Here is a 26,347-nt window from a genome sequence, read left to right as displayed (position 1 = left end):
TGCCTGCTCAGATATACCTACAGGGATATCATTACACTGTACTGTTGACAACATTCTAAAATTGCTACACTGCTATAAAGTCACCCTGTGCATCAGCACCATGTTAGCCTGTTCCTGCATCAATGTTACAGATGACAGGAGGTGGCACAGTTTCATCATATGCACAGGGTGTGTTGTTGGTTTGCCAGAGCCCGACATTGACCCATCCAATCGACATGTATGTGTGTCTGTGTGTGTGTGTGTGTGTGTGTGTGTGTGTGTGTGTGTGTGTGTGTGTGTGTGTGTGTGTGTGTGTGTGTGTGCGCGTGTGTGTGTGTGTGCATGGGACAACAGTACAGCATGGGTCAATGTTGATGTGATGTATGTGTGTATGTGTTAGCCCTAGGTGTTTGGATTATGTGTGTGTGTCTGCATGCACACAGTTCCACCATGTGGCTGCCATATACGGGAGGTTGTAGGACAGCCACAGACTGTACTTGCTAGGCTGTACAGATCACCGTCCCTGGCCACGGACAGAGTACCTGTGCCTGGCAGGGGTGCAACGGACAGTATCGAGTACTAAGCCAGACTGGGTACTATCATCAGAGGCAGAGGGATGTTGACTGGACCCAAGTCCCTGCTGGGACTGGCCAGAACCACGTGCACGTGGTCTTCTATGATGGTCTATTGACAGCCCTGCTCCAACATTGCTGGGGCTGGTACTGCCACTACGGGAGCGGCTGTGACTTGTGTGTCATCTGCGATGACTGCCAGCTGATGATGTTGCTGGCATACGTCCACATCGATGTCTCGGCCGTCCTGCACTATCCTGGCACATGGACATTACATTGCGGTGGACATCTAATGTCTCCCCCAAAAATCTGTCAATGACCTCGGTGTAGTGATGCACTGCACCCGCAAGGTCACGGATGCTGTCATTGATAGTGGTGTTAAGGGCCCTCTGCACCCTCAGTCCCTGTCTGGTGTACCATTCCATACATGCCTGTGCCTGCATTACAGCCCAGAACATACCTGAGGTTGTAAGACCTGTCGGGGCACGTCTGCCAGGGGCATTACCACCAGAGGTGCTCCCACGAGAACCCCTGGACATCTGCCTATGTGGTACCGTTCCAGGAATCTGGGTATGGCTGCTGTGAGGGGTTGCATTTGCTATAGATACTACACTATCCTGGTCAATGCCTACTGTATGCTGTCCCTCAGCTAAGGCCATTGGTGATGAGGGATGTATTGGCAGTATGAATGTGCACATAGATGGTGTGGAAAGCTGTGTACTGTTGATTGGCGGAACAACGACAGACCCTGTCAAACCTGCCTGTGCCACAACACATGTTTCATCATCTACACTATTTGTGGCAGTGTCTTAAGGTTCCCTGCTGCACTCAACCAACACAACCTCAGCAACTGTGAGAGCGAGACAGGAAACACACTTTACAATCTGTACATGATGTTAGCACACATGCACACATGAACACATGCACACATGCACACATGAACACATGCACACATGCACACATGGACACAAATACACTACTCACTAAAGTAGATACACACACACACACACACACACACACACACACACACACCAACAGCAATCCAGAACATACCCATTAGTGGTTGATGGTGGAGAACAGTATGACAAGCCAAAGAGTACTATCACACGTGTCAGCATGCAAGATGTGTGTTGCTCAACAGCATGCAGTGTGAGTGTAGAGAGTCCTTGTTAATAACAGTATACATGTGTTTGATGCATGTGTGTTGTTCAATGATTGGTCTCACCCTGGAACACAATGTGTACATAGACACAACATTGCTGTGCAAGTATTACATGCTTTTCAATGTTCTGTGCACCATCACTCACAGGTATACATACCATGGCTGGATGCACACAACTGTCAGGTGTATAGCAATGAATGCTATGTGTTGTACTGTAGTTACTGTAACTGGATGTAGTGTAGTACCATGAGCCATCATCAGGCAGCATCATGTGGTCACTCAAGGCCACTAATGTGTGTCACATTGGCAACTATCTTGCTGTACCTGAACTGCAGCACTGTGGCTACATTAACCATTTCACAGGCAGTTGTTACATGGGTATGTAAGGTGTTCAATGGGGAGCATTGCCTAACATGAATGTCTTGTTTGTTGAAGAGTTTTGCAATGCCCCATGATAGGCCTTTATCCCTCAGGTATAGTGTGTGTGCTGTGTGGATGACTGGAGTCTGACCTTACAGCAGGTGTCTACATATGTCATGTGTATCATATTGACACGTACTGTGTATGACAGGGTGGTGTATGTTGTGTGCATGTGTATTGACTCTGCCTATACAATGTCCACTACAGTGTACCACAATTGTTTGGGATGCTCTGTGTATAGCATGTGTTTGAGGCAGCCACTCATGCTACTGGGATGTGCGTAGTCCCACAGAAAACTTGCAGAGCATGCATTATGTGTAGGTGTTGTACATGTGTAAATGGCCTAAAACCCACCTATGACATGCACATGTTATTTGCCATATGAAATGTAGAACACTCATCAGCATGGGTCTGCTGTCTTGCCGTCACACCAGAGGGACCCACAAGGATATGAGACAGTTTGTCAGTGTCAACAACTGTGGCATTACTGCTGTGACTTTGCAATTTTACAGTAGTACAATGGTTGACAGTCACAGGCATACAGATTATTTTCAAAATTATCAGTATTGCACAACACCAGGTTCCACATCTTCCAAATACACAGTACACATCTGACATATGCATGTTCTAACAATCGAGCTAACAGTAGTCTACAGATATGACATGTTACCTGCATGCTCGCAGTCAACTTGCTGGGTGACTCCGGCCTCCATAATGACATGTTTGTTGTAGTGGTTGGCCAGGAGCCACCATGCTGAGGAGCGGCTCTTCCACTTTGGTGAGGGGTGGGTGTGATGCTGCACCACCACCTGTGGCAAGCTGTTGTCTGCGGACATCAGAGGCATGCTGCCGGACATGTCTGATTAAATCACTGCAGTGATGGCGTACCTGCTCATAAGTCTGGTTATGCATGCCTACGTCATTAACGCAATGGACAACATCCTGCCACAGTGCAGTACGCTCATGCTGGTCCTGGCTGGTTCTGGAGAACAGCAGGGTGTGATGTTGTACTAGTGTGGATATGATTACTTCCTCCTCTTCAGGGGAATAGGCAGGGTTGCGATGATGAGACATGTCCCTGGAAGAAAATAAGACAATTACTGTGAGCAAGTCTTGTGGCACACTTAACATTCTAAAGTACAGGTATCAATGAAATGCCATATATAGCAACCTATTGGCTGTCAGTAGATACACACTTTTAATCCCACACATCAGTGCTCAGCCCACAACTGCCTGACAGTGCCTGGCAAGTTCTATATATTAAACTATGTTCTGCACAGTAACAAAGTGAAACCAGTATGTAAGACTATACAACAGCACATGGCACACTGTATGTGACACAATGCACCACCTAACCACAGAAGGTTTATATGAAGCTAATGCATACAGAAATTTGTCATCCATTGAAATGATTGTAAAGTACAGTTACAGTACTACCAGTGCACCACACTACTTGTTGATAGCAAACCCATAAGTAACATATGTACACATTCATCAATATAGGTGGCATACTGCTGTACTACACTATACATGTTGCTAGATATGCACTTATATCCTGTAACACACATACAACCCAGGCCATGTTACAGGCATACCCCCCCCCACACACACACATCAGACATACCTACAAGACACAAAGGTATGGTAACCCAGATGAGCTTTACCTGTGTACCATACAGTACTGTGTGTCAGCACTTACAAAATGTTATGCCTGAGGTATGTAATGTGTGGGGACTACAGGTAACAAACAAAACAGTGTTTCAAAGCAATGTGGATATACACCATACTGTGCTGTTTAGGCCTACAGCTTCAGGTAGTACTACAGTTCATATGGGATTTGTATTCACTAGTGTCAACAATCAATGAGCATACATGTATCGCTTTAGCCTACAATGGTACACTCCAGTCAACACCATGGGACTATGTCACACCGTATACCGTACTGCTTTTGCTGCCTAGCAATAGCATACATATCTTTTGCGGGGATCAGAGCTAGAACACTACATATCATGATATAAACATTTACCCACAAGGCTATCACACATATACACTACGTTGACAAATTCACCTACACATTCACCATCCCACTCAGTCAACCTCACATAGCAATTAATGCAACATGTACATGCGCGTGTGTATCAGGTCATAGGTAGCTCATAGGCTATTAGGCATAGGGTCTATAGAAGCCTAGCCATATGGTACCCTGCCCTTAAACACCCATGTAATTTAAGTTCATGTGCCCCTGTCATGCAGAGCCACAGATGTGATTCCCGGGTTGTATTTCCTATGTCGCATCCATTCATCATGATTATTCATGACGACTGCTAATGAGGACCTTTCTTTGCTATTGATAGGTAGTTAGTTCCAGGGTATGGTATGTGTCTGAGATGAGAATGTACCACTCCAGCATGTTCTGCTTTTTGACATTACAAGGTTTATATCAGTACAGTGTGTAGCTTGTAGGGATTTTGATCTGTTGACATGGAGCATGTCCAACACCTGTGGGTTTGGCATAGCTTTGTATGTTAGGCAGACGTTGGCTCTGGGTGTGCGGTATGCAACACAGTGTAGCTATGGTTTTGTAAGACAGTCTGCATAGGGCATCTGTTTGAGTCTGGTAATACTCTTTGTGGTGTTTGTGCCTGGCGTCTACAGCTGCTGTAGATGTCTTCTGAGGTACATACCAAAATGCCCATTGTACTCTATGATGGGTTTTATGACTGATGAGTAGAGTGGAACACTGACCTTTCGTTCCATGTATGACACACCTTTTGTGATGACATGTGGATCATACACAGTTTACATGACTAGTGTGGCACTGTGATTATCAAAAGGGACACTACTGTCCACCTGTGTCCCGTGGTCTCTTACCACAGTTTTGGTGTTGAGTAGACTACCACCTATGTGGTAGTTAATGGGTACAGGGTTTTTAACAAAAGGGATGGCAATACATTTACAACATTGAGCTTGAGCATACATATAAACATCCATTGGTGTACATATAGATTTACATGTAGGCACATATACAGTCCACCTTTCATGGTGGGAATATCAATTATGCAAGGGTTGAGAGAGATACAGTTATGTAACAATTTTGCACAGTCTTGTGCAGAATGCATTGAGGTTATTCTCAGGCCATGTATCTTTAGCAGGACTCCCTGTCTGGAAGACTATAAACTTAGCAAATCATACCCACAGCGTTTAAACACCACATGTCATATACCAGCACTGTATGCTGTCTTGTTTGCCACACACTACAACCTACATGAAAATATGCACATAACAACCTTCACCAACATATATATGTCCACCCTTCACAAACAGTTGCAGTATGTACCTTGCTCTATGCACATGTTAAGATGCTAATATATCTGACACATAACTGTCTCTACATATGTGTGTGCCATACACACACAAGGTACACACTGTTGTATGTCTGTAAACCTCATGGATGACCTGTTGGGCCTTGCAACAACATGAACAGTTGTCACATGCGTGCATGGCAGTAATATTACAGGGAGTATTTATAGCTGCTAATGCTACATTACTATATTAGCCTGGTACAGCAGTTTCCAATGCTAAGCTACACATTATATGACTATCATGCATGTGTTACTCTGTCACATCCATGTTTATATAGCTGTTTGCACTACTCCCCCTGACAGCCATTATACACAGTACTGTACAGAACATAGATGACATGATTGGATGTTTGACATTAAATGCTGAGCTACATATGTCACAGTTATGTCCCACTGCACACAGCTACACACTAATTTGTCCATGGCAGTAGTCATGCATGGCATCAGTGCATACATACCTACTGCTGCCACATATGCATGTTTCAAAGTATTTACAGTACTCTTCATAAAAATCTACTACTTGCCGGTAATCACATTTCTGTCACATACCTGTTTGTCACTTTGAGGTCCGTCTTTTTTTTTGGTGTTGCCTAAGTAGAGATAGCTTCTGCTTAATTCCCTTTCTTATTAATTAAGTTTTTTTTTTTACTTAATTAATATATTTGGTGGCTGATTCACTAGAGTATTCTTACTCAATTAAACTTTTGCGTTATTAAGTAATAACTCCTATTTACTCATACACAAGTTCTGTGAAGCTGTATCAGGTGCAATGTAATGATTGCATGTGGGGATAGCAAGTACAGTCTGCTTTTATATGTATCAGCACATGTGCATGTGATGACCTCTGCACCAACTGGTGCACAGCATTTGGTAAATGCATACAGCCTGCTGTGTGATAATTGCAGTACTCACTGTCATAGCAACCCAATGCTAAAAAAATGCTAAGTTTTGTAAGCGTAGCCCTTTCAGATTTCCAAAGTGGGGCCCATGCTTGTTTGCTGTGTACACTGTTGTTTAAGTCAGAAGGTTGGTATACTTCTTATATCTGAAGCTAGAGGTGTAGACAGTGATGTACATGTTGTACTCAGACCTGACTGTTGCCACTTCCAGTACAGAGCTATCAGTATAGTGTTTAACTCACCCCTACAAATGCTTACACAAGATATATGTGAGTATGTAGTTTCACTTCTACTTATGTAATTGACTGCCATACAAAAGTAGTTATTCAGAAGTATTCTTTTGACACATGAACTGTTTGTTGACTGTTATACTGTGCATATTGATGTACTCACTTCTGCAGGGTTTGTGTACTTTTTATTGTTGACATTAGCACAGAAGTCTCAGGTAAACTGGACAATTCCACTACTGAGTATGCCTACCTACATCCTTGGTTGACCCTAAACACATGTATATTTAAAATATGGGGGGTGCAGACATACAGAGAGCATTACGTCTTATTGTGTGAATGTTATCTTACTGTACTTAATGGATTGGTGTGTACCTGTTGGTTTATCAAGGCAGGTGGTCTGTCTGCATAGGTCCCAACTGTGAACCTATCCAGATGGTAGTCAGATGTTAGCCTGTTATTCTTTGTCTGTGCAACCCACAGGTGTTTTCAGCACTGGTACAATGGCATTGTTACAGTCAGTTGCTACCAGTACATGGCTAGATCCTTTGGTATTTCTGTGTTGTACTCCTACATAAGGGTATGCTTGTGGAAGTCCTCACACAGCTGTTTGCAGAGTGTGTAACAGCAGATGAGCTGATATGCCTGTGTGTTTGTGCCTTTGCCAGGCCTATGAAACACTCAGATACATATTTGCTTGGAGTCAGGGATAGGTAGTTAAAAGTGAGGCACACCTTCCAACTAAGAGAGCCAGTAAGTGTAGACTTGAGTGAAGCAGTGCATATGGATTATTACTCTTTTTATGAAATACAAGCGGTGTCCACTGTCCACTGTTATTATTGTGATTATTCATTGTGTAATACAACACCTCTCTGACTAACGTCAGTACTTTTCAGAGGAATTCAGAGGGACACAGCTAAAATATGTTTCACAATCAGGAAGTATGGCCTCTGCCCCAATCAGATATGCCAGTGTTTGTCTTGTTATGATACTGTGTGGGGGTTGTAAAGTGCCTCAATTACATTATTTGCTGCTAGAATGGCTGCTTCTCTTATCACAGTCATGTAATGCAATTCCACAACAATTGCTGGTAAAGATCCACAGAACAAGCTTTGTGTTATAGCCTTCCTATTTTTCCTTTACATTCACTCATTGTTTTGCATGATATATTTATTTCAGCACCAAGTTATTGTATATCTGCTTTGGCTTAGTGGTACTTCATGCAGTCAAGTGTGTCCAAGGTCTGGGGTTCAAGACTGACAGAGATGATTTATTTTGCTGCTGAACAGAACAAGGGCCCTGACATACAGAGTGATTAAGGCACTTTTAAGCAGTTGTAAGTGAGTTTGCATGACGCTTAGCGATGCTAAGCTTAGCGCACACATGCGCACACTCGCTCAAACCCGCTAACTACTGCTTAAAAGTGCTTACTCCCACTAACCCCCGCGCTAATTTCTTTGAAAGAAAAGAAAATGGGGAGATAGGAAAGTGGTGAAAAAGGGGGCACAAAGAGGGAAAGACAGTGGGGAAACCAGCTCGGGATGTGCAGGACGGGTGTAGGAAAGGTCCATAGCTGCCCATTTCTTTACCAGCAACATCTGTGCATATGTTACAAATTTGGAGTGTAATTGGGAACCTTCCACCCCTAAGAGAGGGGTGAGGACAACAAAGTATGTTGTACTGCCAATTCTAATTATCGGTTTACATGTCCAGCAGACATGTGTGAGAAATGGGCAGCTATGTATGGGGCATAATTTTTTTGTGGGTACAGATTGCCCTTTTTTTTTCAGGTGAGAGTGGAATGTGAGGTACAGGATGTAGGTATATTTGGGGAGGTAGGTTGGGGAGGTAAACAGACAAGACAAACAAGATGCATACAGGGGTGGAGTATGACACATGGGGTGGGTGAACACAATTGATGGGGACGGATGTTTGGAAATCGCAAGCCCATGAGCCCACAGATGGTAACAGTGGGACTGAGATCCCCACCCATAGGCAGTCACCACTGAACCTTCACAGACCCGAGGGTGGCTGTGCTGGGGGCTGCGTAGGAGGGGCAGGCTCACTCATGAGTCACGCCACTCTCGCCTCGAGCTGGCATAGGGGATCAGCGACTAAACGCTGGATCTCCCTACGCACCACAACCCGGACCCTTCAGAGGGTGACAGGTGGCCCTTCTCCGCCCACGCTTGCAGGGGGGATGAGCCCCATCCCCTGCAGTGCTTCCACCCGAAGGTGGCACAGGACCAACGGAGGAGGGTAGCCCGGGCTGAGCACCAGACCTGCTGGTGCCAGGTGCAATCGCCAGCTGAGGAGGGACAGGTGGGTCCGCTGGGACCAGCCTTCCCATACGGTCTGTGATTAGGTGTGTTTAATTACAACATAGACAACAGCATTCCAAATTAGTTGTAACAGCATTCAGTAATATTCCCATTAACCCAGCACACCAGGGTTCCAACAGTTGAACAACAAGCATAACACATGCATATATTGAATGACAGTGGACATTACAACATCATGCAGGGATGATTGGTGGCAACAGGTCACCAAGATTGTGGTGTTTGAACAGAGCACATGCATCAAAGAAAATGCAGATTTTTATAGAACAATAGGACATATGTCCCAACAAATGTTTTGAGATTAGACATACCCATTAAGGTGTGGAATTGCATTGTTTATACACATGGAGTAGGGTGTAAAAAGAAACCTCCATTAACATCTTATTAGTACTTTTACTCTACACTACATTCCTACTGACTGCAGGTGTATATCACCTACACATATTATTACACTAGGCAACATGCATTAGATTGTGTAATGGGTTTGGCTAGTTCATTATATACCTGACCTATATCTGACATACTAACTGTCCAAGATGCAGATGTTACTGCTACATAGTTATATTTTATTTTCATATTTATGTATCTACATATCTGGATGTGTTTATGTGACATTTTCAGTTATATTTCTACAGAACCCTACATTTCATGTAGCACACTCACATTTCTGGGGAACACCTCGACAAGCTACTCATGTGCCAGATTTACCTATGCATGATAGCCATTTACCAACTGTTGAGGACTGTTATTTGCTTCACAGCTACTGGCACTTCCTTCATCCACTTTATATGGGACTGCCCAACTGTGGGTTGACAGCACTTAATACAACAGTACTATTTATTTAATGCAAGGGTACAACAACATTTCAAAGTAAGTGACACAGACACACTCAAAGTATTATACCTTTATTAATTACATTAAACACTCTTTTCTACAGGATCTCTCCTTTATTTGATATTACATTGCATAGGGAAGACCTATTCAGGACATATTATACCTTTATTGATAGGTTACAACACTCTTTTTCAGGCTTGCTCACTTATTTTATATGACAGTGCATGCAGAGATAGTATTCCAGACTTATTTTACCTTTATTAATGGGTTACTACACTATATTGCTGGGTCTCTGACTTATGTTATATAACAGTGCATGCAGAGAATTTATTCAGGGCATTTTATAGCTGTATTATTGGGCTACAGCACTTTTTTCATGCTCTCTCACATATATTATATAACAATACATGCAGAATAATTACTAACCTGCCTGGTGGCATAGGCTTGCTGATTCGCAGCACGGATACCTGCAGCTGTGAAGTAAATGAAGGGATATTGAGACATACCTATCCATTATTTAGACTATATTAGCATGTCTTACATACTGCATTCCATGGCTACCTACTCAGTAGTGGGGCATCTTGCATATGACGGGTCTTCTGGATCCATTGGTTCAGTAGGTCCTGCTTCCATCTCTTCAGGTCTGCATGGTGGTGACGGACCTGCTCACCAGTCCGAGGGATGCCTGTGGCACTGGGGACTTCATGAGCCAACCGGTTCCAAGCATCTGCCTTATACTCCATCCCTTGGAACTGGCCCTGCAGGAGTCGAGACTCATGACGATGGACTAGGAGCCAAACCATGTATTTTGAATCCTCGATGCCCCAGCGTTGTGCTTGAAAGCGAGTACCCTCTCCAGCACCAGACATTCTAACTGCAGATGGGAGCTACAATCAGATATGGCGAGTATTCCCGCCTACGGAGCTTAAATATGCTGCATTTCCCGCACTTTTTTGTGATTGGCCATTTTTGAAAATTCTCGGCTGACTGCAGACCTGCTTAGCAATGGTTAATCTACCATTTATAAGTATATGTATGTTGACAATGGATGTTCATCCTAAGCTGTCATGGCTTAGTGGTTCAGTACTTTGATTATGGTGCACATTGTCCCGGGTTCGAAACTTGTCATTGCATTTTGTTTTACTACTGTCCAGACAGGCTAGGGGGTGTGGCTGTGTTTAGGCAACTTTGCTCCACGTTGCTCCACATTGCCAGAAGTTGCTCCACGTTGCCCTACGGTGCACTGGTTAGCGCGGTGCACAGCTCCGCGCAAACTTATTGCGCTGGGTAAAGCGCTGCTTAGCTGTGAGCAGCTAGATCATGCTGGGTAAAGCGCTGCATAGCTGTGGGCAACTAGATTGCACTGGGTAAAGTGCTGCGTAGCTGTGGGCAACTAGACTGCGCTGGGTAAAGCACTGCTTAGCTATGGGCAACTAGATTGCGCTGGGTAAAGCGCTGCTTAGCTATGGGCATTTATATGTCAAGATCCTTCTTACATTTCTATATATACATTTTGTTCACTGATACATAGGCCATTTCAATGCTTTTTAGTAATATTTTAGTCATATATATGTCAGGAATTATTTCATATGCTAATTTAAAACATAAAATAGAGAGGGGAGTGGTGGGACTCGAACTGTGAATGCCTTCTCTTTGTGCAAAGGCTCTACCAATATGCTATTAGTATTTGGATTGATTTGTATAAACATTTGTTATTATGCTCTTTAATGTCGACATTGCTAACTCTAGCTAAGCTATGGGCACACCCGGGCAAACACGCGCAAATACGGGCAGCTATATCGGGAATTAGAGAAAAAACTATATTTTATATTTTATAACTCTACTGGGGGTTTACAATGTGAGGGAGTGTAGTGTTGGGTATGTTGACATTTGAGCAGACTCGCTCATGTGTGTTGACATTTCACAATTCAAACACTTGCAGGGGCATGGACATTAGGACTGATCAGCAGTCAGACACGCCCCCTGCCTTCCTGCATGGTCCGTGTTAGACTTGGAGTGGAGTCAGAGTGCCCTCATGAATATGCATGGCACGCTGATGTCAGACCGTTCAACTGCACTTTCCGAATAAGACTTATTTAGTCTTACACAGAGGTTTCGTGAATCCGGGGGAGTGTTTTTTAAGAGGCTGATTTAGCTATAGCATTATTCAACAGGTAGATGGTGGAGATATTCACAAATGAAGCTAGGTGAGGAGGGGAGGGGCTATTGTAAAGGCTGAGCTGCCACACTCTCAGTAGGGATAATGCAACAAAAACAATCAGTCAGATTAGCTTTAGTTTACTATTGTTTTAGGCTTCACTATATTGCATAAAGTTTAGGCTGCCGTCTTTAGAGACAAAGTAAAAACCGCTTGGTGAAGTTAAAGTTATCTTTTAAAGTTTTCTGCAGCCTATAAGAAACAAATGGAGTCAATATTAACAAAATCTAGGTAGAACAGGGCTAAGTAGTCAGAGGAAGGATCGTATTTCGGGGGGGGTGGAAAGCTAAGAATAGTGCCATCCATGGTAGCTTACTTACAGGGTCTACGACTTCCAGCAAATGCAGTATTCAGTTTATGCTTGCTGGACATATAGAAAGTTAGATAGCATACTTCACAGAGCTTTCAAAAGCGTTATCTGCTTGGAGCCCACATTTTTGCAGGGCACAGGACCTGGGAGGAGGGTGGACAGTTGCTGGATTCCCTTTCAGTATATTTATTATTGAGATGTAGAGCTACAGGAACAATAGTAGAGAGAAGGGGAGAAAGATGCACTTTAGTTTCAACAAAATAGCGGTTCCACTATCAAAGCAAGTTTAGGGCAGTAAAACCAGCAGGTACAGTCCAAAAACAGCCATCACTGTAGTCTGCAAATCGCTGGTACATTTAGCATTTGGTTAACATAAAGAGACTCGAGTAACTGAGGTACTACTAATGCATTTTATCTATAGTTTCATAGTTTCATAGTTTCATATTATAGTACTAGGCTATCTGCCCTGGAGCATTTGTAAGCCTAGCCATAGTGATGTGGCTTTTGCCACCCCATGAAATGGTACAAGAATGTACAGAATAAATCTAGAATACTGTGCATCTGTCTAGTAGTTGACACAATGAAGGTCCCCTTATATAATAGAATTAGTTTACTGTGCCCCTGTCTAACAGTGACACAGATGTGACCCCTGGGGTAAACTTACAATCTCCCATCCACTCATCAAGATTTCTCTTGAAGAGAGTCAGTGAGGGGCTCTGCCTAATATGAACTGGGATCCTGTTCCAAAGCATGGGAAGCCTCTGGGTTATGAATCTATCCCTCCAGCATGTCCTATTCATACTTGTGCCGAGGTTTAAGTCTTTAGCTCTCGTGGTCCTGATGGATTTGGATTTTTTGAGGTGGAGCATGTCCATCAGATCCTGATTGGACATGGCCTTGTATGTCAGGCAGAGATCACCTCTGAGCAGGCGGTATGCTACTGAATAGAGCTGAAGTTTCTTTAGTCTGGCAGAGTAAGACATATGTTGGAGACCCTTGATCCTTTTGGTGAGGTACTTTTGTGGTCTCTCCAGCTGTTGCAAATGCCGGGTGAGGTACATACCAAATGGGGCATTGTACTCAATCATGGGTCTGATGAGGGAGGAATATAGGGGACAATGACATCCTTGGATCTGGATGTGAATCCCTTCATGATGAGGTGTGCAAGGTAGAATGTTTTTCTAACCACTTTGGCGACGTGGGTGTCAAATGAGAGGTCGCTGTCTACTTGGGTCCCTAGGTCTCTGATTACTTTTTCCGTACTCAGTGGGTTGCTGTCTATGTGATAATTTGTGGGTACTTTGTTTTTTCCAAAAGGGATGACTATACATTTTTTTGGCATTTAGTTTGAGGCCGTGACTACGGCACCAGTTGTCCGTTTCAGTGAGGCCTTTTTGTAGGATGTTTGTGTCTGCTGGTGTATCAACTATGGCGCCTAGTTTGCAGTCATCTGCGAACTTTGTCAGCCACAGCCCTCCCATGTTTGCTTTAACATCTGAGAAATAAATGCCGAACAAGAGGGGTCCCAGGACAGATCCCTGTGGGACACCACTTGTGACTAACTTTGAGTCTGACATTGCTCCAGCGATTTTAACTTTATGGGTTCTGTCCTTTAGCCAGTTTGCAACCCATCTAGTGACATAAGGGTTTACTTTTAAGCTGTTTAGCTTATCTATGATGCCTGAGTGGGGTATTGTGTCGAAGGCCTTAGCCAAGTCCAGGTATGCTGTATGGACCGCTTTGCCCTCATCAATGGCTCTAGTGACTGTTTCGAAAAAGTCAACCAGGTTTAAAAGGCAAGATCTGCCCTTTACAAAGCCGAACTGGGTTTGGTCAAGTGTCTGTAGGTCCCCTATGTCTCTGTTTATGAGTTCCATAATGATTCTTTCCATAGCTTTGCAGACCAGGCTAGTTAAGCTTATGGGGCAGTAGTTTCCAGGGTCTGTAGAGGCACCCCCCTTGTGGAGTGGGACCACTGTTGCTGTACGCCAGTGTTCAGGTACATATCCCGAAGTAAGGCTAAGGTTAAATAGCATTTTTATGTGTGGGTTTAGCTCCTCTTGGAGTTCACGTAACACGCACCCCGGGATACTGTCAGGTCCCATTGATGGTGTGTTTTTTGCTTTGTTTAGGGTGGTTCTCACTTGGACATCTGAGATGACAGGGAGATTATATTCAGCTGGGATAAGTATTTCTTCTTTTGGGGGTGAAGGAGGGGAGAAATTTACACTGAACCTGTCAGCCAGAATGTTAGCAATATTTGTGGGTTCAGTGTATTTTTTGTTGTTGTGAACCAACTCTGAGCATATCTGAGGGTTTCCGCCCAGGTTTCTAACATAGCTGAAGAAGGCTTTGTGGTTATATTTAGTGTCCTTAGCGATTTTTCTCTCAAAGTTTGCCTTGGATGTTTTTATGAGAGAACATAGTTTTCTGCTAATGTTGATCAGAGATGTCTTCCCTTCATGGGATTTCGCTCTGACGTGCAGTAGCTTCCTTCTTTTGTTATACAATTTGTTTATGGCTGAGGTCCACCAGACAGGACGCTTACATTTGGTGGAGAGGGACTTGGATTTGTTTGCGATTGCATGATCCATGCATTCTTGGAGATGTCCATAGAAAGCATTTGTGAAGGATTCGACATTGTGGGATGTGGTATCCACTGGCACAGTGGGCTTAAAGGATACCATCTCAGTCTTAAGAAGAGTGAAGTCTGCTTTTGAGAAGTTTTTCACTGTGGTCTTTTGTGCTGGGGTGGAGGTGGGATATGTATATCCAGGGTGATTAGTTTGTGGTCAGATCTCACTAGTGAGGGGTATACTTCTGGTGTGGAGCATTTTGTCCCCATGTTTGTGATGATCAGGTCTAGTATATTATCTCCCCTAGTGGGAGAGATGACTAGTTGTTCCAGTGCATTTGAATTTATGAATTCCAGGAACCTTTGGGCTAGGGTATTAGGGCTAGAATAATGTACCCAATCTATGTTTGGGTAGTTGAAGTCTCCCAGTATGATGGTATTTTGTGATACATTCATATCCTCCAATGTCTTCAGGAAAGCTGAGTGGGGTTCTTGAGATTGGGAGGGTGGTCTGTAACATGCTACCAGTTGTATAGCGGTTTTGCCTATGGTTAGTTGCACCTGTATGGTCTCTGATGCTTCATGTGTTGCTACTAACCTTGAGGCGTGGGTGTCCTTTATGAATATGGACACTCCCCTCCTTGTGGTTCGCCCGGTTTTGGGGCGAAAAGCATGATACGAGGTATAGCCTGGTAGTGCTGGGGTGCTCTCAGGAGCCTTGAACCAGGTTTCAGTTACTGCACAGACGTCGATGTTCTTCATGCTGAGGAGTGCATCAAGTGCCTGCATCTTGAGATTTAGATTTCTGGCGTTGAGCAGCATTACCCTTAGTTTTTTTCCAATTTTGTTTTCTAAGGAGGTGGGTTTGTCTTTTGAGCCTTGCCTAAAAAAGGCACTATGGGGGTGGCAAGAGCCTTAGCCAATATCCGGAAGCCCAGTGGTGACAGGTGTAAGCCATCCCTTGCGAAGCAGCGTGGCTTGTCCAACATATCATCCCAGGCAGACAGACATTGGATCCCCTTAGAATGACACCAGTACTTGAGCCAATTGTTAAAGCTGATCATCTTGTCTTTGTATTGTGGTATCATTCTTGGTGAGGGCAAGATGCTGCTCAGGGTCAGGGTCATACCAGCCTGGGCTACATAATCGGAGAGCTCCTCTATGTCTCTTTTCATGTAGTCCAGGGAGTGCGTCTCAGGTCATTCACACCAGCATGGACAATGACGGAGTCATATTTGTACTTGCTTTGGAGTGACCTGAGTGCGTGTTATGTGGCGGATCCTAGCTCCCGATAGACAGCTCACAGTCACCTTCTCCTTGTTCAGCCTGGTCAGTGGGACATCAGTGTGTCTGACTATGGAGTCACCTATTACTAGTGTATCAGGCAAGGTGTTTGGCCTTAAGGGCTGCGATTGGTCGACACACTGATTTATTGAAGTATGTGTTGCATGTGTTTTGTTTTGAGGTGGTGGATTTTTGGATGTCTGCTTTGGGAGCCTCTGTTGTTTTGGTAAGTTTTTCATTAGAGCCTCCGAGTATGTCTTTGTGTTTTTATGTGTTTGGTTTGCAGTTGTGGTAGGTCTATGTGGGACTGGGATTGTTGTGTGTGTGGTTGCCATCTCCTCCTGTCTGGTCATGCCAGCCCTGAGTTGAGAGAGTTCAGCCTCCAGTTTGGCTATATAGTTGCATCTCTCACATGTATTTCTGTTTGTTGGGAGGAGGAGAGGGTTGTCTGTGTACGAGACAATTGTAGCATTGTCTCAAGATACCCAGATTGACCAGCTGAACTGGAGATGACACCAGTAATCTACCACTTGACATGCTAGAACAGTATAAGGGAGTGGTATACCTTTAAGGGAAGTGGATATTCACAGGGGTGGTAAGTAGATGTAGTGCTTTACTTAGTACGAGAGTGCTTACTTAGTAGAGAAGTATTGAGAACAAGTGCTAGGCTTATAATACAGTGAGTAGTCTGGTTATACTAAGAGTAGAGCTTCCTTAAGGGAAAATTTGAAGAGCAGACTTGGCGGAGCCAGAAAAAGTTTAACCTTGTTTAACCGGCTGTGCTGCAGCGCATAAAAGCCGTGCAAACGTGGATTTTAAACAGTGAACTACAAAAGAGCTAGAAATGGTCCAAAACAACCAATTACTACAGCTTCTTGTGCTGAGGTCACTTCCCCCAAGGACAGGTAGGCTGCTCAAGGCTCCCCACTCCCACTGGTGAGCAAAGAAACTTCCTTCTATCCAAGTAAGGTAATGGACAACACAGGAACTACACCACAGCCCAGAATACAGCAATGCCTGTAAACTGGTCTAAACTAGTCGAGGAAGGCGGGAAAACAAGGATTATTTTTTTGTTTTTTTTGGTAGAAACACACAGAAAATGCAGAAACAGTGATAAATTAGTTACACAGGCTAGCACACTTTAGTGGGCAGCCTCCACAGTTAAATTAAACAAACAAACAAGCAAACTTTCGATCAAATTCATTGCCCTACGGTGCACTGGTTAGCGCGGTGCACAGCTCCACGCAAACTTATTGCGCTGGGTAAAGCGCTGCTTAGCTGTGAGCAGCTAGATCATGCTGGGTAAAGCGCTGCGTAGCTGTGGGCAACTAGATTGCACTGGGTAAAGTGCTGCATAGCTCTGGGCAACTAGACTGCGCTGGGTAAAGCGCTGCTTAGCTATGGGCAACTAGATTGTGCTGGGTAAAGCGCTGCTTAGCTACGGGTATTTATATGTCAAGATCCTTCTTACATTTCTATATATACATTTTGTTCACTGATACATAGGCCATTTCAATGCTTTTTAGTAATATTTTAGTCATATATATGTCAGGAATTATTTCATATGCTAATTTAAAACATAAAATAGAGAGGGGAGTGGTGGGACTCGAACTGTGAATGCCTCCTCTTTGTGCGAAGGCTCTACCAATATGCTATTAGTATTTGGATTGATTTGTATAAAAATTTGTTATTATGCTCTTTAATGTCGACATTGCTAACTCTAGCTAAGCTATGGGCACACCCGGGCAAACACGCGCAAATACGGGCAGCTATATTGGGAATTAGAGAAAAAAATATATTTTATATTTTATAACTCTACTGGGGGTTTACAATGTGAGGGAGTGTAGTGTTGGGTATGTTAACATTTGAGCAGACTCGCTCATGTGTGTTGACATTTCACAATTCAAACACTTGCAGGGGCATGGACATTAGGACTGATCAGCAGTCAGACACGCCCCCTGCCTTCCTGCACGGTCCGTGTTAGACTTGGAGTGGAGTCAGAGTGCCCTCATGAATATGCATGGCACGCTGACGTCAGACCGTTCAACTGCACTTTCCGAATAAGACTTATTTAGTCTTACACAGAGGTTTCGTGAATCCGGGGGAGTGTTTTTTAAGAGGCTGATTTAGCTATAGCGTTATTCAACAGTAGATAGACACATTAATCCATTTGAGAAAGCATGCACTCAATCAAACCTTGAAATGCAGTAATGGCAATTCGCTAACATCCCCGACTACAGTCGTACATGATGTATACAGTTGCTAAACAGTAAATAATACGGCTAGATTGTTTACACAAGTTCAGCTTTTAACAGGTATAACCACAGTAGCAAATAGTATTTAGTACATAGTGAATGACCCTCAAACAATTGCTTGTAAAATATCTGAAACAGCGACCTTTACACTAGTACCATTCTAGCCTTCCAAGTTATAGTTATAATATTATATGAAAACTTTGTAGCATCGGGATTAATACCACATTTGATAGCAGTCACAGAACTTACCTGATGGAGCACGCTACCTTGGGGGAATCTAGTTGTTTGGGCAGTGAGGGCAAAATTCAAATATGGCGCCACAGGTAGATGGTGGAGATATTCACAAATGAAGCTAGGTGAGGAGGGGAGGGGCTACCGTAAAGGCTGAGTTGCTGGGCTCTCAGTAGGGATAATGCAACAAAAACAATCAGTCAGATTAGCTTAAGTTTACTATTGTTTTAGGCTTCACTATATTGCATAAAGTTTAGGCTGCCGTCTTTAGAGACAAAGTAAAAACCGCTTGGTGAAGTTAAAGTTATCTTTTAAAGTTTTCTGCAGCCTATAAGAAGCAAATGGAGTCAATATTAACAAAATCTAGGTAGAACAGGGCTAAGTAGTCAGAGGAAGGATCGTATTTCGGGGGGGTGGAAAGCTAAGAATAGTGCCATCCATGGTAGCTTACTTACAGGGTCTACGACTTCCAGCAAATGCAGTATTCAGTTTATGCTTGCTGGACTTATAGAAAGTTAGATAGCATACTTCACAGAGCTTTCAAAAGCGTTATCTGCTTGGAGCCCACATTTTTGCAGGGCACAGGACCTGGGAGGAGGGTGGACAGTTGCTGGATTCCCTTTCAGTATATTTATTATTGAGATGTAGAGCTACAGGAACAATAGTAGAGAAAAGGGGAGAAAGATGCACTTTAGTTTCAACCAAATAGCGGTTGCACTATCAAAGCAAGTTTAGGGCAGTAAAAACAGCAGGTACAGTCCAAAAACAGCCATCAATGTAGTCTGCAAATCACTGGTACATTTAGCATTTGGTTAACATAAAGTGACTCGAGTAACTGAGGTACTACTTTATTTTATTCTTTTATTTTACTTTACATTTGTTGACCGGGCTAGTCCAGCTGGATATATGTCCATTTTCAGTGGGGCCTGGGGAGAAAAGCTCCGCAAATTATAACAACAGAAAAGGTCAAGACAAAGACAATAACAGTATAATTTGGTACATAAGAAGTTTTAACAATTATAGTACAAGCCTAAGATTATATATTTTATATTTCAGTAGGATAAAAGGGAAAATTTATCTAAGAATAGATGAATAAGACTAATACATTTGCATTAGAAATGGTGTAGTACAAATCTTTATAACATATTACAAAATTAGATACACCTAGTAATTTATGATAAGAGATACTGAGGTATCACAAAAACCTAAGAAAGAAAAACACTAGAGATCAATAGATAGATTATAGAAGTTCAGCAAACAAGGATGGATTTCTAGTGTTATTTAACACATAAGTTGTGATACTATATGAAGGTGTTTGATCATTCCACAGTATATACTTATTTACATGAGAAAAAATCCCAAGGAAGGTTAAGCTCACTAAAAATTAGTGAGACAACACCAGATCATGATCATGGGGGGCTAGGAATTGTGGGTGTCTAGTTAATAGTTAGGTACTTAGTCTGGGTTAACACAAGGGCATAGCCAGTGTGATTTGAGGTAGGGTTTAAGTTTGCTTTTAAATAAGCTGACAGAGGATATTGAGGTTAGCTGGCTTGGGAGGATGTTCCAGGCTTTACTTACTGTATTGGAGAACAAGGTGTCACCAGCTAAGTTGTTTGATTTTGATATTTGTACAAGTAGGTTATTAGCTGAGCGTAAGGTCTTGAGGTTATTATAGGGGATGACTAGGGATGTAAGTATGGGTGTATTTTGAGGTAAATACAGGATCTTATGGGCTACTATTAATTGATTGAAAAGTATTAAATTTGGCAGCTCTAACCATCCTAACTGATTCAGATTGATACAGTGATGAGTTCTATAGGAGGACCCAGCTGCAAATCTGGCAATATTGTTGTAGGAGGATGTAAGTTTACTCAGATTACTTCTACATATCTTGGTATAGATAGGGGAGGCATAGAGCAAGGTAGAGATGAGGTGGGTGCGAGCAATAGTAACCCTGGCTGGAGGTGTAAGAAAGGGTTTTATTCTATAGAGGGAACCTAGTTTCTTGTTTATTGTTTTTATGGTGTTATTAATGTGAGGTTCAAAGGACAAGTTGTTATGTATTAGTACCCCGAGTAGTTTGGTGGTTGGTTCAGGAGATATTATAGTTCCATCATTTGAAGTAATAGTAAAGTTAAGTGGGGAGGTTTGGGGGTAAATAGTAGCATTTTGTTTTTTTGGGGTTAAGGATAAGACGTCTTTGTAGGAGCCAGTTTTCAACTGTACTAAAGGTCATTTGGGTTAGTGACTGAAGTTCTGATTGAGAAGCAGCAGCGCATATGAGTGTGGAGTCGTCAGCGTATTGGATACAGTCAGCTTGAGGAATTACAGAATGAAGGTCATTTGTAAAGATGGAGAAGAGTAATGGGCCTAATATAGATCCTTGCGGGACCCCTAGAGTGACTGGTACGTGGGAAGATAAAGTATTTTCCCATAGTACAGCCTGTTGCCTGTTATGTAGGTATGATTGGAACCACTGTATAGTATGGTTGTCCAATGACAGGTTTTTGAGTGTGTCTATAAGGAGGTGGTGATTCACCATGTCAAATGCTTTGGACAGGTCAGTAAAAACAGCTGAGGATAGAGTATCAATATTACGATTACTGTTAATATGGTTAGTGAAGGATAAGAGAGCAGAGGTGGTGCTATGAAATGGTCTAAAGCCATGTTGACAGGGTGCTAAGAAATTGTGATTGAGTAGGTAGGTTAACAGTTGTATGTGTATACATTTCCCCATTATTTTTGCCAAAGGAGATAGAACAGCTATGGGCATATAATTGGACAACTCTTTGGAGTTACCGCCCTTATGCAGGGGAATAATGTGAGAGACTTTCCAGATTAGGGGAATAGATCCTTCAGAAATAGTTCTGTTAATGAGGATGGATATGGGGTAGGCTATGACTTTAGCAGCTTTTTGCAGGTATTCTGCAGGTAATTTATCAGCAGAGAGAGTAGTGGGTTTAAGTTTCTGTATGAGGTTACAGATAAGTGAAGTGGGCACTGGCTGAAAATGAAATTGATGAGAATTATTGGTAAAGGTTGTGGCAGAGCCTGGGGTGCTAGGGGATAGCTGGTTGGCTAGGGATTGTATGGTTTCAGTGAAAAAGTATTAAATGAGTCAGCTATTTGGATGGGATTGTTGTGATCAGAGCCAGAGGGAGAGGGAGTACTTGAGCATCCAAGGTGTAGGAGGTTATTGATACCTCGCCAGAATTTTTGGGGATTATTTTGGTTGGTTTGTTGTAGTTGGTAGTAGTAGTTTCTTTTATCAGCTAATATGGCTTTTTTTGTTTCATTTCTTAGCTGTCTGAATTGCAGGTGGTCTGAGGAGCCTTTTGTTGAGCCATTTGGCCCATTGTTTATTTCTTTGGAGGATTTTTTGTTTGGTCGTTTTGGTGAGCCATGGTGCCGGTTTGGTTCTAATTCTAACTTTGCGTAATGGGGCATGGCTGTCTAAAATGGTTAGAAATTTAGAGTTAAAGTATTTCACGGCATTATCTATTGGGAGGTATTTCAGGGGAGACCAGTCACAGGTGACTAGTTCAGCTTGAAAGTGAGCAGGGTTAAACTTTTTGGTAGTGCGAATAGTTCTACAGATGGTAGAGTTTAGGATGACAGTTTTTGTTCTGATTAAATAGGTAAGCAAGTGATCACTTATGTCCTCAGGGAGGGTGCCTGTTTTATAGTTTAGTTGGGGGGTATTAGTGAGTATCCAGTCAAGGGTACTAGTTTTGTTGTTAGTTTTATTGGTGCGGGTTGGGGATGTTATAGTTTGGGTAAAACCATATAAGTTGATATGAGTAGAAGGCTGCTCAGATATACAAGAGTTCCAGTTAATGTTAAAATCTCCAAGTATAATGGTTTCTTGGGGGTAGTTACTTGAGAACCAGCTGAGGATAGCCTCTAATGTGTTGATGTTATTGCCTGGGGGAAGACAGACACATGATAGATATATGGCTTTGCTTTTCTTAAGCTGAATCTTAGTTAGAAGAATTTCTGCATTGTTGCAAAGTGGAGGTTTGGAGTCTAACAAGGTAAGTTGTAATCCGTTCTTATAAAGTATGGCTACGCCTCCTCCTTTTTTAGTGTTACGGTCACGTCTTATGATATTATATCCAGGGGGTAGAACTGCACTGTCTTGTATTGACGGATTAAGCCATGTTTCAGACAGACAGAGGATGTCAAAGGAATAAACATCAATAAGGGCATGCAGGTGAGCTATTCTGTTATTGATGCTACGAATATTAAGATGAGCTATCAGGAGAGAGTTGGGGGGCTTGGTAAGTGTCTGTGTGCTGGAAATTGTTGGTGTATCAGGCTGTGTAGCTGTGATAGTGGTAGGACCTGGGTTAGTGTGTATATCACCATCTAACAGGGAGTGGACCTGAACTTTTAGGATGAGTTGTAGAAGTTTAAAAATTAGGTTCTTATTTTTTCTAGCTAGTGGGTTACATTGAGAGATGTGATGGAGTCTATGAAATATGGCTGCTGAGTACTTAGCTGAGCTGGGGAGGTTGCTAACACTATGAGTGGAGCTGGGGGTAAGGACAGAGGTGTGTGTGATGTGGGTATGCAGTCCTAGGAATCTATGGTGTTCATAGAGAGTAAGTAGATAGGGAATGTTAAGTATAATTAGGAGTAGTAATAAAGGTAAGGGTTTACAGGATCCTTGAGCCATTTGTTTAGGTTAAGGTGGTTAAATGTAGGGATATTTGTGGATAGAGTGGTAGGGTAATGGATAAAGGCAAATGAGTGATGGATCTTTAAGGGGGAGGAGATAGGGGTAAAGTGAGAATATAATAGAGGTAATAGCACTTTAAGGGGAGGAGTTAGAGGTTGGCCCTAATGCATAGGAGTGTGGCAGTTAGAGTATAAGTTTAGGACCACTGTGGGCGGGTGGGATTTAAGGGCAGGGTAGGGGAGTGGAGTGAGCCCGCAGGGCGAACGGAGCAGGATGAGCCACAGAGGAGTTCACCCTAGGAAAACAATCAGAGGAGCAGTAAGCAAAGGTAAGTAAAGCAGCAGAGGGTAAGGTGACACAATGCCTTGATAATAGAATATGCAGAGAGGGTTGGCAGTGTTGGCATATTAGAAGAAAGAAAGAATAGAGTGGGAGTATTAGCTCTTCCAGAATATTAGAATCCAAGAGCCTGTAAGTTACTTAAAATTGGAGTCAGAATGGTGGTCTAAAGGAAACTATTGCCCTCTAGTGGACAAAAGCTGTATAGCAGAGGCAATATATACTGAGAAAAGAGTGCAGGGTAGTAAGTATGCTATAGAGGATTGAAGAGGAAGAACAGTAAAAATACTTGTAGTCTAAGAAGGGGGAAGGGGTGTCAGGCATGGGAGCAGATAGTAAAGGCTGCGGCTGTCCTGGTTGGTGAAAGTAAACTTACAACCTAGGATATCTCACACTAATTGTCTTAAGACTTTGGTTTAAAGTACGTACTTTACTTATAATTAAATTCCCTTGGGGACTGTAGCAGAGGGGAGGAAAGGTTCAGTTCCTTAGTTAGGGGAAACCGCAGTGTGTTGAGGAGAATAGTTGTTTTTCAGCACGCAGGGCAAGTCCTCCTTGATACTGGGAAATTAGGTTGGGCAGCTGGGAATATAAAGGGAAAAGAAAGACAGTGGTAAGACACACAGAGAGATAAAAAATAGACAATTACACAGGTTTATTAAGTAGCAACTTGAGCATAGAACAGAGATTAACTTGCATAGTAAAACAGTCTTGACTGCACATATTACAATGTCTCTATCAGTGATAACATTCAAGCACTACTAATGCATTTTATCTATAGTGCTATTATTCCATGCCTTACAAGCACTCATATTAACCAGATAGTGGCTTTTAAGAGGCTGATTTAGCTATAGCGTTATTCAACAGTAGATAGTTAGTCACATTAATCCATTTGAGAAAGCATGCACTCGATCAAACCTTGAAATGCAGTAATGGCAATTCGCTAACATGTCCGACTACAGTCATACATGATGTACTCATTAGTTCCTACACAGTAAATAATACGGCTAGATAGTTTACACAAGTACAGCTTTTAACAGGTATAACCACAGTAGCAAATAGTATTTAGTACATAGTGAATGACGCTCAAACAATTGCTTGTAAAATATCTGAAACAGCGACCTTTACACTAGTGCCATTCTAGCCTTCTAAGTTATAGTTATAATATTATATGGAAACTTTGCAGCATCAGGATTAATACTGCAGTCGATAGCAGTCGCAGAACTTACCTGATGGAGCATGCTACCTCGGGGGAATCTAGTTGTTTGGGCAGTGAGGGCAAAATTCAAATATGGCACCACAGGTAGATAGCGGAGATATTCACAAATGAAGCTAGGTGAGGATGGGAGGGGCTACCGCAAAGGCTGAGTTGCCGCACTCTCTGTAGGGATAATGCAACAAAATCAATCATTCAGATTAGCTTTAGTTTACTATTGTTTTAGGCATCACTATATTGTATAAAGATTAGGCTGCCATCTTTAGAGACAAAGTAAAAACCACTTGGTGTAGTTAACGTTATCTTTTAAAGTTTTCTGTGGCCTATAAGAAGCAAATGTAGTCAATATTAACAAAATCTAGGTAGAACAGGGCTAAGTATTCAGAGGAAGGATCGTATTTCAGGGGGGTGGAAAGCTAAGAATAGTGCCTTCCGTGGTAGCGTGCTTACACGGGCTATGACTTCCAGCAAATGCAGTATTCGGGTTAGGCTTGCTAGACATATAGAAAGTTATATAGCATACTTCACAAAGCTTTCAAAAGCGTTTTATGCCTGGATCCCACACTTTTGCAGGGCACAGGAACTGGGAGGAGGTTGGACAGCTGCTAGATTCCCTTTCAGTATATTTATTATTGAGATGTAGAGCTACAGGAACAATAGTTGAGAGAAGGGGAGAAAGATGTACTTTAGTTTCAACAAAATAGCGGTTACACTATCAAAGCAAGTTTATGGCAATAAAAACAGGAGGTACAGTCCAAAAACAGCCATCAATGTAGTCTGCAAATCATTGGTACATTTAGCATTTGGTTAACATAAAGAGACGAGTAACTGAGTTACTACTAATGCATTTTATCTATAGTGCTATTATTCCATGGCTTACAAGCACCCATATTAACCAGATAGTGGCTTTTAAGAGGCTGATTTAGCTATAGCGTTATTCAACAGTAGATAGTTAGTCACATTAATCCATTTGAGAAAGCATGCACTCAATCAAACCTTGAAATGCAGTAATGGCAATTCGCTAACATGTCCGACTACAGTCATACATGATGTACTCATTAGTTCCTACACAGTAAATAATACGGCTAGATAGTTTACACAAGTACAGCTTTTAACAGGTATAACCACAGTAGCAAATAGTATTTAGTACATAGTGAATGACGCTCAAACAATTGCTTGTAAAATATCTGAAACAGCGACCTTTACACTAGTGCCATTCTAGCCTTCTAAGTTATAGTTATAATATTATATGAAAACTTTGCAGCATCAGGATTAATACTGCAGTCGATAGCAGTCGCAGAACTTACCTGATGGAGCATGCTACCTCGGGGGAATCTAGTTGTTTGGGCAGTGAGGGCAAAATTCAAATATGGCACCACAGGTAGATAGCGGAGATATTCACAAATGAAGCTAGGTGAGGATGGGAGGGGCTACCGCAAAG

Source organism: Protopterus annectens, chromosome 3.part1 (genome assembly GCF_019279795.1).
Source record: "Protopterus annectens isolate FY-2018-M chromosome 3.part1, PAN1.0, whole genome shotgun sequence".
Classification (NCBI taxonomy): Eukaryota; Metazoa; Chordata; order Ceratodontiformes; family Protopteridae; genus Protopterus; species Protopterus annectens.
The sequence above is the reverse complement of the archived record's forward strand: the minus strand, read 5'-3'. Positions refer to the sequence as shown.